Consider the following 23,529-nt stretch of genomic DNA (forward strand, 5'->3'; position numbering starts at 1 on the left):
ATGCCTTCTGTGAGAAGTGTCCCCAGTGACCTGAGTGCCTTCCCCTAAGCTCCATCACTTTGAGTACTCTATCACCACCATAAACCCACACTGGGAAACAAGGCTGCAATACATGAAACTTTGGGGGGAGTACATCCAAAAAATGTATTTCACTGTCTGGTATACTCCATGAATTGTTTTTGTAGCCTGTTTCCCTACGACCTCAGATAAGGGAAGTGCAACGCTGCTTACTCCCTTTCTCTTATCTGCCATTGTATGTCAGGAGCCACCATTTCTCCTCCTTATTTTTCAGTTTTCTTACATCTCCTTTGTTTCTTCTCCCCTAAAGGTCAGTGGACTTGGACTGAAAAGGAAGGAAAGATAAAAGAGTTCACCCAGGAATTTGAAATGGCATCATGTTCTTCCTTCTTCCAATCCAAAGTCAAGTGAAGACAAAAAAGTGATCTTGGCCTGGGAGATGACTCAGTGAGCAAGAGCACTTGCTGCACAATCATGGAAACCTGGCTTCAAAGCCCCAGCACTCACAAACTCCTACACTCAAAGATGTGGCCATCAGTACCTGTAACCCATATCGGGAGGCAGGTAGAGGTGAATCATGAGATGTGGGGGATAGTTAGCCTAACTAAAATAGCTTCAGGTTCAGCGAGAGACCCTGTCTCAAAAGAACAAGGCAGAGGTAGAGCAGAGCATTTGATTTTTTCCTTTTACATCTGCCTGCATACATATACAACACACACACACACAAACACACACACACACACACACACACACACACACACACACACACACACACACATACACACACACATACAAAACACCTAAAGGCTATCTAACATTATCTATTCTAAAAGCCTCTAAGAGGGTAATAAAATCTTGCACAAATTCCTAGTTTACATGGAAAGCAGAATTTCCTTAGAAGAATGTTATATAAATATGAAACATTTTATTACATCAAGTACAAATTTTGGCACTTCTGCTTCTTTCTTTTAAAGGGCGAGTTTTCTACTGACATTATAAAATATTTAATGTCAATAGCAAATTTCAATTCATGGATCAACTGGTATATAGCAACACATTTTAGACTTAAGAGAGTACTAGTACAAATTATAGTCATTTTAGGGTTTTCTTTTGGTTTTGAAACAAGGTCACATGCAGTTCAGTTGGGTCACTAACTAGTTATGGAAACCAGAGCGGCCTGGAACCCATTATCCTCCTGCCTCAGCCTCCCAAGTGCTGAGGTTACAGGTGTGCACTGCCATGCTGACTATTAAGGAAGAATGTGAGGGAATCCTAACATATACATCTTCTCCTAAATTAAGGTTCTTCAACACAGGGCATTTTAGCACTGCAGAAGCAAAATCAGTGTAGAAGAAGGAGGATATTCGGCCATCTTCAAACTTTTAAGTGTATAAGAGGTGGTCTTAGGGATCATTTTTCTTTTTGCTCTCATTGTCTACAATTTCAGTCTCTCAGTGTCTTTACAATTCTTGATAAGAAATTTAGGAAGTTTGTTTTTGGTTGCTGGTAGAGCATCTTTACAGAAGAATTATTTTCACTTCTTCCTCTAGGGGCTTTGTGCTCCATTTTTAAAAACTGTAGGTTTCACCAGGAGATGCTGTTGCTCTCCAGATTCACTCAGAAGATGATACCTCTTTGCTTGTTTTTAAACTAGTAACAAATTCTACTTCCACTACTGAGTTCTCAAATAACATGATCTTCTTAATGATATGGATTCATTCATTCACTCTGACCAAGAAAATCCATGATTATTTCTGTTTTAATGACTACAGAATGCACTACATAGGCAACAAAGAATCCCCAGTTTCCTGACATCTCCAGTCAATTGTCATGTTAAGAAAACCCAATATGTGTAATTTGTACTATTCCCAGGATTTGTACTACTAGGGAAGCAGAGAGAGAGAGAAAGAGAGACAGAGACAGAGACAGAGACAGAGAGAGAGACACAGAGAGAGACAGAGAGAGAGAGAGAGCTTCATAGACTAGAAAGGGGAAAGTTGAGTTTTGGAGAATAACCAACAAATACAGAATGAGTATATTGTGAGTGAGAGTGAAGAATTACATCCTGGATCCCTCCATGACATTTATTTACTTATTTGGGCATTTCTGGGCATTATTGATTCCTAAGCCGTCTCCGGCAGTAACATTTGCAATCATTTGATTGCCTTATTTGGTTTAACTTTGACTTTCCCTCTGAGTTCTAGACTTGCCTTTGACTGCCTATTTAATATATAGGATATTTAATATATAGGATATAATATCACCTGGATATTCAATATCACTTTCCATGTGTTGAAAATGCGCTAATTTTCAGCTACTTGCCACCACTCTGTTTTTCCCTCTGGTGCTCTATCTTATGAAGTGACGCCACTCTTCATGAACTTCCTAGCTTTCTTTCTTGTTGTTTACATATCTTCCAATGAATTCTACTCAATTAACTTTCAAATTGCATCTTGAATCTGACCTAGTGCTGTTCCAGTTCTTGTCCGTTGTCTTTCCCTGGATCACTATACACGATTTCAACTTGGCTTCCTGGACCTGACTTGCCCTGCTCTGTAGCATGCAGCGTTTCCTTCGACTCCTAAGTTAGGCCATGCAGATGCCTTGCTCACATTCCAGCGCCTATCATGAAATGAAACCCACCCTGCTGAACATGGAGGCTAACCCTTCACCAGATATCCCCGGATCCCCTCCTACCTTTTCCTCCCCACTCATCTGTGTGGGCTCAGGCCACTTTGTCTTTCCAGATCTGTATTAAACATGGATAATCCATCTTAGCACCTTTGTAGCAGTCAGTCCCTTTCTGAAGTGCTCCCCATTCTTACAGGCCAGGTGGCTTGTTTCCACCACTCAAGTCTGCTCCCTAGATTTGTGAAGTCTGTCAAACCTTCTATGTCCCATGGCTTTTTTATTCTCCTTTTCTAATTCATCATTCTTCATCACATTTATTACTACATTCAACTTATCATACCCATGTGAGCTTTACAATAGCAACTCAAACAACAGCATAGTCTAATTTATTTTTTCTTGTATCCCTAACATTCAGAAGAACATGCAGAGTATGGTAGATGCAAATAATGACTGAATAAGCTTTGAGAAAATAGAAATGGTTAGTTGTGTAGATGAATATGAAATTAGAAATATCTTGTCTGGAAAAGAGAAATAAACAAAATATACAACAGAGGTGAAGAAATAAGAATTATAAGTATGAGGCTAGTCTGAGTTGTCAAGCCCAGTCTGGACTACACAGGAAAGCATCCTTCCTCAGCATGAATGAAAACAGTGTATCTGGGAATTATATTATGTTAGAATGTTTTATTTTAAATATTGATGTTTGAGTTGCTGTTTTAGTTTTCATGAAAAGAATCATTAAATGACTTTTGAACTGAGATTGAGTTAGAGTTTCCAACAGTGTCTGTAATGGCTTCAAACAAAGTTCTTTCATTCATCCTATATGTTTACAAAGTGACATTCTTAGCAATGGCGATGATAAAATCAAATTATAAATGAACTCTGTAAAAAACACTGAAGGTGCTCTATGTTTTGCAGGATCGAATATTGAACCCAGATTTAATTATTCATCTAAAAATAAGAAGTTCACCCATCTTATTTGTATGCTCTTTTAGAAATGCAAAATTTCTGTATATACAAAAATAAAACTGAGCCTTTTGTATATGACTTATATGTGTCCACAAACACACATACAGACACATATCCAATGTCAAATAAGTTACTGAATCTTCCAAGAAGATGAATACAGGTAGCAATATGATTTTCTAAAAGGTCTAAAAAGGAGTTGCCATCCTTTTTTATGGGCAGTATTCTTTAAGTCAGAAGTTACACCAGTGAAGTTGAAAATTCACCCCAGCCTCTTGATAAGGGTTCTGTTTACTCCCCTTCTCACTCCTTCCATCCCATTCCTCTCTCCTCCCTTAGGCATATTTTGGGATGTTTCATTTCAGTGTGTTTCACTTATCTAGAACAGTCTAAATTCTTAATTTCAACAGCCCATGTCCAAGCATGGAATATTTACATATATTTATAATACTATGTATATTTATATAAATGTATATGCTATATGTCAATACATACATCTCTCTATATACACATATACTTGTATATATATAAATATAAAATAATACAAGTTAAGACAGTATATGTCTTCATAGTCATTGTCAAATACTGGGAGAATTTTGAGGATGAATCTAAACTCTCAAAGAAAGAGAAGGTGTTCAAGTTAAGCTAGGTCTAAAACTAATGCACGATTAGGTGTGGTAGAGAAAGGGAAGGCAAAGCCAATGCATTCAGGAAGATAAAGCACATTTTCGGTCAGTGTATACAATTCTTAGTTTGACTATTGAAGTTATATGGAATATTTGGTTCCTGTTTGCTGCTGCTGTTTTATATGTCAAGGGAAACCAACTTATCCTTACTGTATTTAAGGACATCAGTGTGGCAAAAGTCTATGTTTTTACTTGGCTTATCTGTTTGCAGAGTAACACTTTACATGACCACTGAACATGTTAACCTTTGTTTTGTATTCTTCAGCTGTGTCAAAGCTATGTTGAAGGAATTAGGCCAGCAATAAAGTGATAACTTTCCCACTTTCATAGACCCAAGGCTGTAGTGATTTCCAGTGTGATTTGAAAATTCCCAAAGATCTCTGTTCCAAGAAACATTTCCTTGGTTCTTCAAATTCTAGAGGTCACCCTTTTTAGTTAGAAGTGTTTTCTTTGACAGTGATTTGTTGAGTCATTAGTTTTTCAATATGTCTGCAGAATAATCACTGGGAGGAAAATATTTAACGTGCAGTATTTTGGATTCAACAAATAGGCCAAGAATTGTGAGTGCTTGACCTGCAGATCCAGAGGCCAGATTTTTGACAGAATTGCCTTACAAGGCAAACTGTTTACAAGGCTAATACCTTACTGAGAATTCATTTGATTCAAAAGTTTCCTCTCTATTAGCAGTTTTGAGTCAACTAGAATTGAATAAACGAGGATACAGGGTAAGGAATAGACTTCAACCTTAAGTAGGTGTGTCCTAGAGGAACAAAAGTTCTAGAGACTACTGGGTACCAGTAAACAAAACCATATGTGGAATGCTTTTGTGAGGAAGTGTGTGTGTGTGTGTGTGTGTGTGTGTGTGTGTGTGTGTGTGTGTGTGTGTGAGAGAGAGAGAGAGAGAGAGAGAGAGAGAGAGGTACAGTTAAAAATTAGAAAACACTGACTATGCTTTGAGTACTTCATATACATCTGTACATATCAATATACAAAAATACCTATTTTTGTGTTTTTTACTTTTTTGTCAATAAATTTAGTTCATCTCTTTCTTGTGCTTCTCATCCTCTTTGCACAGGGTATTACTTAGGTACAGTTTAAGAAATTTGGGAGTGTACTGAAGAAGCATTGGTTTGAAAATGGAATGACAGTATTTTAGTGAGAAAACGATAATGTGGAAATATTTCTGCTCAATCTACCAACCTCCAAGTAAGTTGGCCGGGGCAGAGGGGGCCATTTCAGTATAATACCTTTTTTTCTGGTCATTTCTTTGTAATTTATTAGAAAAAAAAAAACACTGAAAAGATCATGTTGAATTGGTTATTTTTTTTTTTTTGTAATCTTGCTATTTCTCTCTGCTTAGGGTTTATCAATTACGTGAGCATGTGTGCCTCATAAGCCCCAGTTACTACCCTTTGGCAGCCATGCTTGTCAAAAAGACTTACTGACTAGTTTCCATCAGGTTGCACATTAAGAGTAATGTCTCTGGTTTGACCAGCAAGCTCTTTTATTGTCTAACTAAATGTTTAATCCCTGCAGAAGCTCTTCATAACTCCCACTTCACAGCGGCGTCGGTGACACTTCTTATTTTAACTGTGTCAAATTATGCTCAATTTATTTTGTTTGATTTCCTCGTTGTGAACTGCTATGTGTTCTGCAAACCTTCTTTCTGGAAGTTAACCCACAGCAGGGAGACACTTGTCACAAGGTGACTTTACCAGCAATACTTTCTCCTTGGTGATAGAATTGGCTCACCTGCCAGCTTCCAATGGCTTCCCCCAAACACATAATGGCCGCTTCCCACTGAGATCTGAGGCAACCCCCTGCATCTTGGAACCTGGCCAGAATGGCACTGCTGAGACACACAACCAGGAACTTAGTTGTTCGGATGTGAAAATAGGATAGTGGGACAGTGAATGAATCTCCCTAATTTGAGATTCTCTAGGTAGATGCCTGCTATAATCTTACATTTTTAAAAAGGAAGACAAATCCTACAGTTTGGGATGAGGTTGAAAAATGAAAAACATGGTTTCATTAAAGGCATGAAAGGGCATCTCAAACAATATATATACACATATATGTATATATATCACAGCATTACCAACTAACAGCTTGTAGCTATTCACACAGCACTAGCATCTTGTTCTGCACTAAAAAAGCTTAGCTTCCAGTGTTAGTTTGGATAAAGGTTATTTGTTATCTTCTGGAAGGTAGTGTGTATGTGTGTGTGTGTGTGTGTGTGTGTGTGTGTGTGTGTGTGTGTATGTGTGTGTGTGTGTGTGTGTGTGTGTGTGAAGGTATATATGTTATATATATGCATATATATCATATTTTGATTTACAGCTTATTGTATTAAAATCACTACAGATTAACTCACCACGACAGGAATTTTAGTGACAAGAAAGTGTATGATCTGAGTTTTAAGGAATTAATTTCTTTCTTTGTTTGGTGGCTTTGCTTCTCATCTCAATGATGATTTTCAGTCTGTCTGAGGCCAAATTATAGTGATATGCATGTGCAGTTCCCATTAGTGTCAATAGGAATTACGCACAGTGACGGGAGAATAGAGCCCATATGTTTATGAGCAGTGAATGATTTGAAGCAGCTGTGAGGCATTCTTAGCAGTGTCTCTATCACTGCATGCAATCCCAGCAAGGTTTTCCTTAAAATTTTTAAAAGAACAAAACACAAGAATCCCCTTGTTATATAGATTTTAAGAGTTTATTATTCTAATTAAAAATGTCTTAAAAGTATTTACCTTTAAGCAGCACATATATAGAATACCACTCTCGCTAAAAGTAACTTTCAATTATAGCATTCCAAGATAATGCTTTTTAAATTTTGAGAATTTCAGACATGAATGCTGTATTTACATCGTTGCTATCTCTCCCCCTTCCTGTCCAACTCTTTCTGTGTCTCCCTACTCCCTCTCAAATCATGACCTCTTCTTTAATTCTTCTCTCTCTCTCTCTCTCTCTCTCTCTCTCTCTCTCTCTCTCTCTCTCTCTCTCACACACACACACACACACACACACACACACACATACACAAACACACACCTACTAAGTCTATTCATCGTTTCTTGTATGTAAATGTCTTTAAGGCTGATCACTTGGCATTGGATAAGTTATTGGGGTTTGACCCTAGAGAAGACTTGTTCTCCCTCTCTCAACAGTCACTGGCCACCTGTAGCTCTTCATCTAGGGCTCGGCCTATATAGTTCTTCTAATGTATGTCAGCTTGAGACAAGAGCTGAATTTATATGGTTTCACAGAAGTAATTCTTTTGACATTTGTTGTTTGAGGACTTCATACATTAATATAATGTGGTATAATACATAAAAATGCTTGCTGCTAAACCTGGAAGAAGATACCCAGCTCCCATAAGTTGTCCTCTGGCCTATATGCACACACAATGGCAATGCACCCACACTAACTATATCCTCCCATAAATAAATGTCATATAAAAACCCTAATGCCGTGAGGGTTTCAATGAAATTGGGCTAGTTTTCTGTAAACTCAAAAAGTGTCATAATGAAAACTGCTGAAGGAGAGAGTGGCCATGTGACTTTGTAGCCTCATTTAGCAATGAGAACAGAGATCCGGCAGCATTACAGATGACTGATAGGAAAGGGTGGGGCAAAGAGAGGTAACAGCTTGCCTACGGCATTAGTTTAAGCTCTATCTATCTTAGATATTTCTGTGTTCTTCTTGCCCTAGTAAGTTCAGAAACCCCCACACTACTGCTGAAGTTCTGTGCCATCTAGGGAGATCTAGCCATGTCATATTAATTCACTTCTGCAGCCCTGGGGTGTTTTCTAAGAAGTCATCTTGCTCATACTTAACATCTCATAGCCTAAGGGATTAAAGTGAATACAATTCATGGATACTTTCTTCTTGTACATAGGACCAAATTCTTTTGTTCTTTTATTAAGAAATTTTTAACTTTACATACCAACCACACATCTCCCTCTCATCCCTCCTCCCATTCTCCCTAGTCTTCCCCCACCCCCAGCCCATCCCCTATTTCCTCCTCTGAAAAGGTATGGCCTCCAATGAGGAGTCAGCAAAGTCTGGTGGTACTTTCAGTTGAGGCAGGCCCAAGCCCCTCCCCCTGCATCAAGGCTGCACAAGGTACCCCATCATAGGAAATGGGCTCCAAAAGCCAGTTCCTACACCAGGGATAGATCTATTCCCCCTCCCAGGGGCCCCTTAGGCAGATCAAGTTACATAACTGTCTCACTTATGCAGAGGGCCTAGTCCAGTCCCATGGAGGCTCCACAGCTGTTGGTCTAAAGTTCATGAGTTCCCACTAGCTTGGTTTGGTTGTATCTGAAAGTTTCTTTATCATGATCTTGATGCCCCTTGCTCAGAGAATCCCTCTTCCCTCTCTTCGACTGGGCTTCTGGAGCTTGCAGAGATCCACAGCCAAGGACCAAATTCTTAGATTAAACTCTTTTTAACTTCAGAAATTTCCCTAGGATCTTTTTGGAAGGGTAGTGGTTCTTTTTTTTTTTTTTTTTTTTAGAAAATACCCATAAGTAAATATTCTAGTGGTCCTTGATCTCCTGGACACAAACTACTACGAGGGCAGCACGATATCCCATGTTCATTTGATTACTTGAAATTTGAAGATGAAGCTAAAGACATTAAATATCTGTGTTCATCCTTCTGCTTGTATGTGGTGGTATTGTGTTCCCCAAAATATTGTGTACCCTAATAAACTTATCTGGGGTCAGAGAACAGAAAAGCCACTAGATACTTAGGATAGGCAGTGGTAGCACACGCCTTTAATCCTAGTATTCCAGAGGCAGAGATCCATCTGTTTAAGGATACAGCCAAGCATGATGACTCACACCCAGAAATCGAGCCTTTAATCCCAGGGAGTGACGGCAGAAAGAGAGATATATAAGGCATGAAGACCAGAAACTAGAAGCATTTGGCTGGTTAAGCTTTTAGGTTTTGAGCAGCACAGTTCAGCTGAGAGCCATTAGGATATGAGGACACAGAGGTTTCCAGTCTGAGGAAACAAGATCAGCTGAGAAGTTGGCCAGGTGAGGTTAGCTGTGGCTTGTTCTGTCTCTCTGACCTTCCAGCATTCACCCCAAATACAGGTTTGATCTTATTAATAAGACCGTTTAAGATTCCTGCTACACTTGTACCTTGTCTAGCTCATCTTATAAATAGTGCAGAGGGTTCTGTGCTCTGTTACATACTTTGGATCTCAGCACATTTTGTTACTATCTGTGTATTTTCAGGGAAGAATAATGGATTCTTTAGAAGCCTGTGCTACTAAATCTGCATGATTGATTCATGGTACAAAGACTCATTGACTTATTTGTTCGTTGAAACTGAAATCTAAGGAAGTTGAACATGGACTGCAGAGATGGTTTAGCAGTTAAGAGGATTTGCTACTCATGTGGGAGACCTGGGTTTGATTCCTAGCACCCATATAGTAACTCACAACCATCCACAAATTCAGTTCCAGGGATCCACCTCCCTCTTATGATATCAGCAGTCACATAGGCAAAACATGTATTCACCTAAAATAAAAAAATAAATAAATAAAGAGAAGGTTAAATCCTCAAAGTAGGGAATATAAGGGTAATTAATAGATGAGTGGAGAGTAGGAAGCTGTTGTACACAACAGTGTGGCCACAGTTAATCACAGTGTATAAATTACTTGAAAATTGCTAAGACAGTAGATTTGAGTATTGCTCAAAAAGGAATTGGAAGTTTGTGAGGCACTGCATATTTTAAACACCTGTATTTAGTCATTGCACAGTGTTTGCATGTTTCAAACAAGGGAATGCATCCACTTGCCTAAAATCTTACATATCATGTATATGCAATCTTATTTTAAAATTTAGTTTAAAAAGTGAACAAGTAAGTAGATAAGCAAATGAATGAAAAATCAAAGACTGTTCTCTGGAGAATGAATTAATAAGAAGTACACTTTTACCAACCTCCAGGAACTCTCTTGTTTTAATTTGACTTGGATCTTTTAGTTTGTGTGTGGAACCTCAATGTCTTGTTTGGCATCAGAAGCCTTTCCCTTCAGCCTCTTACCAAGAGCCATGTTTTGTTTGTTTGTTTGTTTGTTTGTTTGTTTGTTTTTTCTGATCATACAGTCACCTAACTAGAATGTGTTTCCTGATCCTTTGCAGTTAGGTGATATTGTCCAATGGTTTCTAGTCATGGAAGAATGAGACTCTTACCCAGGGGTTTTGTGAAGCAGCCATACATTCTTCAAGCTCTCCTCCCTTTTGTGTTACTCAACGCAAATTACCAAGAGTTCTTTCCTGATTGTGGAGTCCCAAAGTGGGTGACATCTAACTCCTGAGTTGTCTCCTGGTTGGGAATCACCTCCTAATAGACCTGTCTTAATTTATTCCACAGAAGCTACTTCCCTTCTGTTTATTAGTTTTTCTCCTCCTAGATGCTATGACAATACAGCCTTGATATCTTTGCTATGTGATTAATCATGTAAGACGTCATTCTTAGAGATGATACTCTGGGAAGATAGTTCTATCATTCCAAGCATAAGGCAAAAGCCAGAATAAATCAAGTTAGTTTAATTATTAATTAATTAACTTATGATGCTGGGGGTCAGATTCAGCATCTCAATCATTCAATGAAAATACCATCAAGTCTAAGCCCCAGGCCAACTCAATGTTTAGTTGGTAAATACAGTATGGATATTTAGGGTTCTTTATCTTTTGTTTCATAACAAATTGATTCTACATTTTGTTCAATGCACAATGTTCATATGTACTTTTAAATTATGGCTTTTATCACCTATACTTACTTTTCTTTAGCATTACCCCAGCAAAAAATAAAGTATGGCATATTTACACTTTCCATAGCTATTCCCATGTGTCTAAACGTGAGCAACACAATTTAAACCTCACAAATGGTCCAATGGTAATGAATTTACCAAAGTTCATGAGATTTTTTTTTAAAGAAATAGCCCAACCCTTGCCACTGACATTAGGAAAGGTAGCTTAATCAAAAAGAAGAATTAAAAAAATGAGATGAATATTTTAAAAAGTCCATTACTCACTACTTTTCAAGAAAATTCATTTCAGATAAATCAAATATTTAGATTAAAAAGCTGAAACCTTTATAAAAGAGAGAATTTTTAAAAAAGAACTTAAGCAGAGAAGTCCTTTTCCAATGTAACACATAAGTTAGAAATGTAAGTTGATATCTTTGCATTAAATGTGCATAGAAAAGGCACAATAAACACATTTAAAAGAAAAATAACACACTGGAAATAAGCAATTTGTAAACACAAATTATATTGTAGAACTAGGGACAACATTCTTAGTATATAAGGAACTCATAAAATTAATGATTAAAATTACCAGCAACCTAATAGAACAATGTAAGAGGAATATGAACAGACAGTTTATTGAAAAGATAATGTAAATGGCGCTATAAAAGATTTTTATAAAGCTTAATCTCATTCATAATAATAGAAATACTATTAAAAGTGTAATGGGATATTATATATAAAGTTTCATGCAGTCCAATATTTTGAAAATATGGAGACATAAATACTATAATATGTCATTTTTACATGAGTCTAAATTGCTACAGTTTCTTGTGTAGGCTTTTAGCAATATTTTATGAATTTTAAATGCACATGTGTTTTGTCCTTGTAGTCCTGCTTCTAAAAATTTCTTCTACAAAAATATTTATACAAGTAGGGATGCATGCTGAAGAATATTCACTATACTATTTCTTACAAATTATTGGAATCAACTATTAAACAATAGTAAAGTCATGGAATGGAAAATCATGCAGCCATAAAAAGGGCACATTTTAATATGAATTGATCATTTGGACAGGTTAGTGAATGAAATAATGATTCAGAAAAGAGTATACAGTGTTATATTTGTGGACACTTATCTTATATTTGTCTGTGTATTGCACAAAAATCTAAATCTACTTGAAAGAATATGTAAGGAATTGAGGAAGTTAGTTGTTTTCCCAAGGTAGCTGCAGTTTAGGAATACAGGTAGGAGTGTATATTCATTTTCCAGTAGATACTGGAAATGAAAATCTCCCCCCCCCACCCCCATCATTGGAGATGGTAATTCAACATGAAGGTGCTGGCTGCCATGTCTGACTTCACATCTCTTTCCTTGTGCTGCCTGTGGCTGACTTCTTGCTGTGTACTCACATGCTCTTAGATCAGTGTGCAGGAACCTTGTATCTCTTATGTGTTCAGATTTCCTTTTTCTTTTCTTTTTAAAATCTCTATATAAGGATACAGTGAGATTGGATCATGTTCTGCCCTAAAAGCCTCATCTCAACTTATTCACCCTCTTTAAGGCTCTAATTCCACATAAGGTCCTATTCTAAGACACTGGAGGCTAGGGTGCTTCAACATAGGAATTCAGGGATGATGCAATGCAGTAAATAGCAAAGGCTGACTCACTTTTGGCTTCATTACTACTGACCTTTGAACTTCATAATATATGTTAAACTTGCTAAAAACATAAATAACCACAAAATCAATGTATAATACAATTGTAAGCTGACTATGTTTTGTTCAAGTAGACACAGAGACAATATACTTTGTTTTGTTGGTTAACTAGTGTCATAAAATACAGCATCAGTAGAAATGGGTGCCTGTTTCTGAAAATGTATGCTTGGATATAGGGAATATATTTGCTTTATTCAAATGTCTACTATGTGATTCTTTAAAGTAGAAATCTTTCAAGGTGATTGACTTCAAAGGCAGTTTTAGTATTTGGTCGGTAAAGGAGAGTTACACCTGACCATTTTTATTAATTTAGAAGCTTAATACTGCCAAAGTAATAGAACAAGATTTTCATGTACAACAATTTCATCCTTTGACATTCTATTCTCCTTTGAGTTACATCGGTTATGGATCTGCTTAACAGTGAATTCACAGTTACATTTGAATCGAATTTAAAATAGAATGAACAGAAATACTCCTAATGTGGTAGCCATAAAAAGACAGTTGTATATATTAGTCATAGATATTGTGTAGTTACCATGATAATCTAACTACTCTATGCTGCCTCTGAGGTTTCATTTTAAAAAAAAAAAGTTTGAATAGCTATCTTTCTGGGTTAACGTGATCTTGTCCCCAGACAAGGGGATGTCTGGTACTTCAAGATCCCATTCTGTCTTGTGATTATGATAGCCATAGCTTCTACAAAGAACACAAAAGCTCAAAAGTTTTTAATGCATACTATATAAAATGAGAAGTTTATAAAGATGCATGCCAATTCAGTTTTTCCAGTGGTGTCCTTTTAAAGATAAATATAATGCTATGATATTAATGAGAGAATGTCTCATCAGAACATGATTAATTCCTGACCTCTCGTAGTACTGCATTAAAGTCTAAAAGTACACAATGACAGGGATACTTCAACAATATGCCTACTTATACAAGACACAAAAAAATGACAATATCAATACACATGTTAACACAGAAGTGAGGAAATAGCACAGCGTCCCACCCCACCCCCCAGATAAAGAATTGGAAACAACTAATAGTCTTTTTTTTCCCAGAGATGAAATGCCTAATATGTTATAGAGGAAAAATTGTTCAGCCCTGAAGCTGTATAAGAAAAAAACCTACTCTAAATAGATTCAACAGGTTTTATTTAGATATTTATGTACACACACACACACACAGAGAGAGAGAGAGAGAGAGAGAGAGAGAGAGAGAGAGAGAGAGAGAGAGAGAGAGGAGGTGAGGAAAAGAATCATCTCCCCAGCCCATTTCACTAATTTCTTGACATAGAACTGCATATTAAAATATAAATATATCACTTCTTCCCTTCTGTTTGTTCCCCTGAAATCCTTCCCTCCAACTCCTTGTCATTTCCCAACTTCCTTTCAAATTAATACCCATTATTATTATTATTATTATTATTAACGTACAGAGGGAGGGAGGGAGAGACAGAGAGAGAGAGACAGAGAGAGAGAGAGAGAGAGAGAGAGAGAGAGAGAGAGAGAGAGAGAGAGAGAGAGAGAGAGAATCAGAGAAATGGCAGCTATAACTAGTGGCTGATTTTCTATCAGGCCATGAACTAACTAGCATTACTCACTGGGAAATATGCTCGGTGAGAGAGCTCTTCTCCAAACCCTCTTCTTAGACTCTTTTTGTTTTGTCTTTGTTTTTTCGAGACAAGGTTTCTCTGTGTAATTTTGGTTCCTGTCCTGGATCTTGCTTTGTAGATCAGGCTGGCCTCAAACTCACAGACATCTGCCTGCCTTTGCCTCCTAAGTGCTGGGACTAAAGGCATGCACCACCACTGCCCGGCTCTTCTTAGATTCTTAATCTTTAAAGCTGCTACTTTTAGAAATATTCACTTGCAAGTAATTCAAAGATGACTTTTCTTTTTCGGTAGTGGATGGAGTAACCTCAGGCCTCGAGAAGACTGTGGTTTATGAATGGGACCATCTATGAACTCCATGCCTCGCTCATCTCCGGCACTGACCTCACACTGAACAAATGTGTCTCTGCACACCATCAGAGAAAGCTGGATTAATTACATTGATAATAGAAAGTTTCAGTTAACTCTGTGAACTAGAAGAGAATGCATATGTGGTAGTTTGAGAGAAAATGGGCCCCCAAGGGAGTGGCATTATTAGTGCATGGCCTCATAGGAGTAGGTGTGCCCTTGTTGGAGGAAGTGTGTCACTGTGGAGGTAGGCTTTGAGGTCTCATATATGCTCAAGCCACACCCAGTGTCTCAATTCAATTCCTATTGCCTGCACAAGATGTAGAACTCCAGCACCATGCCTACCTGCATGTCACCATGTCCCACCATAATGAAAATAGACTGAACCTCTGAACTGTAAGCCAGTCAATTAAATATTTACCTTTATAAGAGTTGCCCTGGGTCATGGTATATCATCACAGCAACAGAAACTCTAAGACAGCTTGGATTCTGGACTTAGGGAGGAAATCTTAAGAAATTCCAATTATAAGGTTTTTGATATAGGTTTTCTATCATAGGAATGTTTAGTTTGCCAACACCAAATGATGACTTTCCAACTATTTTATTACAGGTTATCGCAACACTATAATCATGCAGTTATATTTATTTTGGAATACAAATTATCAATTAGAATAGATTTAATTTCTGGCTTCCTACAAATAAGCATAATTGACAAAGTAAAATATCCTTAAATGGCATGCTTGGCCTTAGATGAGGCCTAACGCCACTCATCTAGATGTAAAGATATTCTTGTTGTTGGACTCTAGATTCTGAACATTGTCTTTGACAACAAGAAACAGACAGGCAACCACACAAAATGGACAAAAAGATGTGGGGGTCTTTTGTGCCATGAAGTGTGTTAGTTCATTCTGGCACATTCTTGGCCAGCTGGAGATGACTATTATTTAGTCCTATAAAGACATTTTGAGGGCTGAAAATAGTTTTGGAAAAATTATTAGCTTAGTTTCTTTGGAAGCAAGAAAGAATTGATCATTCCAAAGTTCCCATAATCGTGGGTCCTGGTGGTAACAGGTTTGCTATCTTGCCACTTTGGAGAACAGCATTTTGAACTGCATTAGTTTTTCTTGACAAGTGGAAGAATGATTTGAATCTCAGGGAGGTGGACAGACATACAACTGGTTCAAACTTATAGCTTTTACTACTCTCCAGAAGGGATTATGGGTCTAAGTATTTCCCATATTGTAGTGGTTTGAAATAAAATACCCCTCCATGGGTTCACAGGGAGTGGCACTATTAGGAGGTATGGCCTTGTTAGAGTAGGTGTGGTGTAGTTGGAGGAAGTCTGTCACTGGGGTTGAGCTTTGAGGTCTCAGATGGTCAAGCCACGCCCAGTGTGACATTCTCTTACTGCAATCTGCCAATCTGGATGTAGAATCAGTTACCTCTCCAGCACCAAGTCTACCTGTATGTCACCATGCTTCCCACTGTGATTACAATGTACTAAGCCTCTGAAACTGTAAGCCAGCCCCAATTAAATGCTTTCCTTTATAAGAGTTGCCATGGTCACCATGTTGCTTCACACCAATGGAAACCTAAAGACACTACTTACATAATACCTGCTCTCACAGGTATGAATTTCTCTCACTTTCAAAACTGTTCAGAGAAGCATATTTTCCCCTCCATTCTGCAATAAGGAAACTGAGGCTCATGTCATTTATGTGTTATATCTAAAGGCATCTGTAGTCAGAAGTTTTTCTCCGGTCCTGGCAGGCCCCCTCAATCTCATGGCCCAGTTATAAAATAATCACTTATATTAATTATAACTGCTTGGCCGTTAGCTCAGACTTATCACTGACTAGCTCTTACACTTAAATTAACCCATAAATTTTATTTATATTTAGTCACATGGATTGGTACCTTTTATCAGTTCTGCCTTGTCATCTTGCTTCCTCTGTGTCTGCCTAGAAACTCCTGAGTCAGCCCTTCCTCTTCCCAGAATTCTCCTCATCTGCTTGCCGTGCCTACACTTCCTGTCTAGCTACTGGCCAATCAGCATTTTATTTATCAACCAATGAGAGCAACACATATTCACAGTGTACAGAAAAACATCCCACAGCAGGCATCATTACTTTGTCACATCTAGGCAGTTTCAATCTAGTTTAGGAATTTCATCTACACACTCACCCACACATTAGAGCTGTTTCTGAGGGCATAAGGAAAAAAAAGCACAAAATGGCAGACAACTGATTTTATGGCACTGGAAAGTACCTGGCATACAAACAACTTATCAAAACTAGAAAGAAATTTACTTTTGAAGGAAGAGATTCCTAGGATGGGCCTGTGCCAAGGCTATTTGATTATATCTTGAATCTACTGTCTGAGAAGGTATGTATTATGTCTTTCTGCAACTTGAGATAACAGGGTATTTTACAAATCCACTCTTCTAGCACCAAATTCTTGACAAGGGGGGACCCTCAGCTCTTTCACTACCATCAAAGACCAGTAGTTACATTGAAGTCCCTGGACATCTTGGCTCTAGTGTGTGAAACCTAGCCTGTCCTTCATGCAGGGGAGCTAAATTGACTCACTTTTAAGGTGGCAATGGAGACAAAGTCAGGCACTCAGATACTCACAACTAAGCGTGGAAACAAACCCTCTGAATGGAACAGTCTGCACTTACATCAGTCTCAGTCAAGTTAACTTCTTAGTCATGCAAGTTCATCTTAAGGAAAAAATATTTCATTCAGGCCAGGTTAATTTCTTCCATATTTTTTAAAGAATGATAATGAGGATTGGAGAGTTGGCTCAGTGGTTTAAAACACTTGCTACTCTTGCAGAGGACCCAGTTTTGATTCCAAGCATCCACATGGCAGCTCACAACCATCTGTAACTCCAGGCCCAACACTTTCTTCAGACCTCTGTGAGCACCAGGCATACACATGGTGCACACACATACACACAGGCAAAATACTCATACACATAAAATATTAAAAGAAATAAATTATAAAATAAAGATCATAAATTTGGGCTTTCTCTCTGTCTCTTAAACCATTGTCTGTTTGAAGTAGATTCAAATGTTGTTTGCAATGAGCTTTCAGAGAACAGCTTTCATCACCACGCTGGGGTCCTCGTTCAGCATTTTTAGAGCAGTCAGGGGTGAGTCCTTCCTGCTCCCACAGCCCCATTAATAAGCAGAGACCTGGCTTTGCAGCCACCAGCCCCAGCTCCCAGCACAGTCACCTATCCCAGCACAGTAGTAAATCAGCCCCTTGTGTTTTCCTAATTTTAGGTTTGGTCTGATTTAACCCATCTAATAGGAAAAACATCTGGTCTACTTTTTCTTTTAATCTGTTCTTTGCATCAGGAACCTTGTCGCCCTGGGACTAGGTAGTAACAAGAAGTTGGTTCTTGTACCTGGCTGCCTAGGATCACGTGTTGTCCGATGCTTAATCACAGCCTGCTTTCCATTTCTACTTTCCTTTTCTTTAAAGCCCTGATTTACAATAATGTCTTGACATCACAATCAGTTTGGGGCTGTAAATTCCCTGATTAGTAAAAATCCTGAGTTGTGACACATTCTGGGTCAAGGAGAGGTTTAAAGTTATTTTTTAGCATTAAATTTAAGGGCCATTCTGCTGACTGTGTTCTAAAGCTTCAGGTCTGATCCATTACCTTTGTACTATTACACTAACATATATATATATATACATATATATATATACACATATATATGTATATGTGTGTGTTTATAAATATACATGTATATATATCTATAAATTACATATACATATATAGGCATACATGTATAAATTATATAATTTATATATAAAGTATACACAATTAATATTATTTATATAATAAATATATATGATTTATATATAAATTGTGTAATTTATATGTAAATTAATATGTATATGAAAGAAACAAAACCTAGGTGGAAACAGCCTGAAGGACTCTATGAAACACTCTCCTAGGAGTCAGTTTAGGTTCTGTTCATAAGGCAATCGTGGTAACACAGACTGAGTCATCTTTTTCGTTTGTTTGTTTGTTTTTCAAGGTAAGGTTTCTCAGTGAAGCTGAGAACTGGCTGTCCTGGAACTTGCTCTATAGATCAGATCTGCCTGCCTCTTCCTCCTGAGTGCTGGGATTAAAGAAGTTCGCCTCCACACCTGGCCTGAGTCATGTTTTGGAAGGTCCACAGCATGACTTTGCATTAATATTTACAAGTAGATTGAGCTATAGAAATCTTTAAAATGAAAGGTACCAAGTTCATTTGGTTTTCAAAATAATGTTTTTCCTTTTAAAAATTTTTTGCCTTTTGACATTCATCCTTGATGATTTTTCCATTTCTAGCTCTCCTCTGCCCTAGTGCCTTTCCTTTCAAACCTTCTCTCTCTCTACTTCTTTTCTCCAGAGTAGTTTTGGTATAATGCAAAGATAGATTTTTCTAATTGAGTTCAGATCACTTACTACAAAGATGTCTAGCTCTCCACTTGGCTTTCTACTCCTCTGACATGGTTAGAAAAGCATAGACAACATAAGGCAACAGGGGACCTTATAGGAATTAACTTCAAATAGCCTCAGGCCTAAAAGCTCTTCCCAAATATACAGTATGTTAGGGGACTTTAGCTCCCCAAAGTAACATAGCTGTTTATGCACTCCTGCCTCTGAGTTCCTTTTAACTGGGGCCCGAGGAAGAGTGCATAAGCAACAGCACATAGGCAAACAGGAATTAATTATTGAAATCAATTATTGCGTATTTGCAATGACTACAGACAGTCCTCAGTGAGTTGACATAAAAAATATTTGTCTCGATGGCTGTCTCTGAGAAAAGAGATTGAAATAAATAAAAAAAATTGAAGGGACAACTCTCTGGTCTTATTCTGTCTTGTAGGATTTCACAAAACCTTTGCTAGTTGGCAGTTGATGTAAAGAAAAGATTTTAACTCTTCTAATCTGTAGATGGTGAGTGATGGCTTTTTTCATAGCCTAAAGGATTTCATTTATAATGTAGGGTTTTTGGATTTCTGACACAGGATACTGAAACAATTTGAAAGTGAGTCTAGCTTTTTTAATGAAGGTTGAAACAGAGTCTCCTGGCCTCTTCCATTCTCAAATGTTTGGCCTGGATACAGGGGAAGTTTACTTGCAAGAATTCTCAGGTGACCGTAGGAAGTCAGATAAACAAAGACACCATGAACCACAGTCTCACTGTAAAGAATTGATAGGAGTGAGAGATCAAAGGGGGTAGTTTAAAGATCTCTCTGGGTACAGAGGATCACCTAATAAACAGGTCTCCAAATGCGAATGCATTTTCATAAATTTCTATTTGGGCTACTTCTTCTAGATGGTTAGTCAGTTTTTCATGATGATATTTTAAGTCATAAAACTCACCATCTATGAGAAACATTGATTTGTAAGAGGTATACTAGAAAGCATACTAATTGAGGGCATCATATATCTTAGTCCATTTTGGTTTCCATAAAAAACAAACAAACAAACAAACAAAAAACCTTAAACTGGGTGACTTTTACTTATGATTTTAGTGGCTGAAACTCCAAAGAACAGGGCAGAGTCAGTGTCCATGAAGGCCCAGTTCCTCATACTGTGTCCTCACATGGTGCAAGAAGCAAGAATCTTATGGAGTCATTTTTATAAGAACACGAAGTCTTCATGCTGGTTCTACCTCATGAACTAATCACTCAGCAAAAACCTCCTCACTTCCTAACTCTATCACTTACTTCCTGGTTTAAGATTTCAACTTATGAGTCTGAGTGGAACAAATGTCTATGCCATAGGAGTCTTAGAAGAAAAAAAAGAAGGTGAGAGAAAAACAAAGAAAAGAATACTTGGTGTTACCCTCAGAATTTGTATCAATGGAGAGAAGCTGAGGTTCCCAATAAATACAAGGCCCTCTGGACTTTTGAATGTGGTATTTCAAGGCAAACATTAAAAGAAAAGAAGGAATTTCCTAACCACTAGTAAAGATGTCCTGGGTTAGGAGGGAGAAGGGGCATACAATGTAGTGATGAGAGTAGAAAGGTTAATACACCCAAGAAAGGCTCCTACACCTTGGGCAGCTAGTTTAAAAAGAGGGCACGACCCAACCAGCCCAGGGCTGTTGCTACAAGGAGCCTGGTGAGTGGAATGAAGGAAACTCAAACCCACACTCACAATGTCTTTTCAAGATACTTCACAATATATAGATCATAATATGTAAACACTAAGCAGTTTGGAAAAAAAAAGCAAGAGAATTCCTCTAAAACAAGGCATTTAATCACCATGATAAGCAGAATAGAAAGACATTTCATGTACATGATGCTTACATATAGGAAAGTCAAATAGTATAGATTTCTTGTACTGTGAATTTTAGATCTGTTTTTACCTGTTAAAATTCTGCCTTTTTACTCATATCCGTTCACTGTTTCCAATCTCTGCATTTCTGGACAGATCTGTCTTGTAATTTTCTGATATCTCCAGTACTACTTTTTTGGGGGGTTCACAAGTGATAGTGCCTGAAAATTATTGCATTGTAATCTGGATTTTCTTTTCTCAAGACAGGGTTCCTCAAGACAGGGTTTCTCTGTGCAGGTTTGGTGCCTGTCTTGGATCTCACTTTGTAGACCAGGCTGGCCTCAAACTCACAGAGATCCGCCTAGCTCTGCCTCCTGAGTGCTGGGATTAGAGGCATGCTCCACCACTGCCTGGCTGTAATTTGGATTTTTAATAGAAAATCCAGGAGGCTCAGTTCCAGCCAGTGCATGTGAATTGAAAGGAAATAAATATTCTTTTTGAAGGGTCAAGAGGAGTCATGGGTAATTTCATGCTGGCCTCCTCCTCTCCCCTCTTTTGTTCTCCATAGAGTCACTGACAATGATTAGGGATGAGTCTGCTTCTTGCCTTATAGGTCATATGAGAATGTCCAATTCTTCATTCTTTTCTCTCAAGCCTGTATTTACCCAAATAGCCAACTCTTTGCTTGTCTCAGATGTCAATTTTGAAATCTATTTGTTACAGTGTATGAATTAATAAGTTCTTCATTGTTTTCTTCTTTACAGTACTATGTGAAGTCTTTCCCTAGAAGTTATGGGTATAATAATAGAAAATAGTGACTAGAATGGGAGGAAGGCTGAGCACAGAGGGAAGAACAGTGGTCTATATTGGGTGACTTCATAAATAACCCCAAATAAGGCTAGAACATTGGTATGAAGGGATAGTCAACAGCCCACATATCAAGGCAAGAGTCCAGAGCATGCTGAAATTTCTGAAGAAGTAAATTTGAATGCATGAACTTATTCAATTGCTTGCCATGGTTTCATTTTATTATGCAAACACCTTTTCCTTGAAACTGCCTATTGAATCAAAACTATTGTCTTAAGGCCAAGCTTTGGTGGGTAAAAAGATTACTGGCAATAGCTTGTAAGTCTTGGCGGTCTATGGGAACCCATTGGCTAACAACTCACAAATATATAATCCATTCTCATACTGGGGGTTATTTGCTGGCAATTGATGTCTAGTTGTTATATTGTAGGGTAGAACATTAAAACTCTTTTGATATATATGTACATACATATTTTAGGAATCTTCTACACTATTAGCTTTATGTGTAACCCTTTCCAAAAGCCTTTCCATATTCACTCCTCTAGTCTTCCTATTCATTTCCCATCTCAATTTAGCACTTCCTGATCCATGGTTCCCCCTTTAACTCCTATACCACTGTGTTTTGTCTTTTCTCTCCCAAAGCACCAACTCCCCATGGCTCTGTACTAATTTCCTGAGCTCTGTGGGTATTTAAAATGCACCACATGTATCTGAAAAAAAAAAACAAAGTTATATCCACAAATGAGAAAAAACATTGGATATATGCCTTTCTATGTCAATGTTACTTCACTCAAAATGATTATTTCCCTCCCCATGAGATGGAATCTATTCTTGCACTGTTATTGAGGCCAAGATTATCTGTTAGATAGATCATAAGCCCTACAGGATAACCCATTCTTCTGTTATATGATCATAGTATTAAGTGACCCCTAATGGTTTATTGCTATATCCATAGATTAGTACATCTTTCAACCTTCATCAGAGAAGCTTCTTCTTTCAGTAGATGAAAACATAAAGACCCATAACAAGTCAATATGCAGAGAATGAGACTGTGGAGTATTTAACCCTAAATAAGATGTTCATATCACAACCTGCAAGGCTCAGGGAATCTCAAGGAATAAAGGACAGAAAGATGGTAACTAACAGCTAGAGGTAGAGGATGACTGCTGGAGGCCATGGGAGTATACAGTAGGTGACAACTAGTACTCAACAGGTTGATCCACCAGACGAATAGCTCTCTGATGGGGAGTCCCACTTGGCAAGGACTGTGGGGTCACTGACTGTGAATGACTGATTGTTTCTGTCTAGTTTTTCTCTTGTGCCACTACATTTCTTCCCTAAAAACTGCTATGGCTATTTTCCCACTGCTTGTATGTTTATTTCATGTATATATTCCATTGATTGGGCACACTTATAGCCGTGGATGGTCAGGAAGATGATTTCTGATTAAACTGTATAATTTTGATGAATAGAAATAATATTAGGATATTTTTCATACTCAGAATGACACAAGAAAATAACTGTATTCTCAGCTATAAACATAGCTTTTCACACATTCAGCTAAGACTTTAGAAAAAAAACATAACAGACTAGTTGCCCCTGCAGAGAAAACACAAGGACAAGTTCCCAATTATCTGTAGAACCAAGGTCAGGCACAGAGAAACTTTGGTAGTCATAATT

General features: G+C 37.8%; 1 long non-coding RNA gene across 1 annotated transcript; it reads left to right on the forward strand.

The window, feature by feature from the left end:
- The first annotated feature begins 327 nt into the window (after positions 1–327).
- Positions 328–14,864, forward strand: LOC143272757 (uncharacterized). Its single transcript, XR_013050343.1, has 3 exons — positions 328–465; positions 5,377–5,507; positions 14,695–14,864. It is a non-coding gene; the product is annotated as an uncharacterized LOC143272757 (long non-coding RNA).
- The last annotated feature ends 8,665 nt before the right edge of the window (positions 14,865–23,529 follow it).

This window comes from Peromyscus maniculatus, chromosome 4 (genome assembly GCF_049852395.1).
Source record: "Peromyscus maniculatus bairdii isolate BWxNUB_F1_BW_parent chromosome 4, HU_Pman_BW_mat_3.1, whole genome shotgun sequence".
Taxonomy (NCBI): Eukaryota; Metazoa; Chordata; class Mammalia; order Rodentia; family Cricetidae; genus Peromyscus; species Peromyscus maniculatus.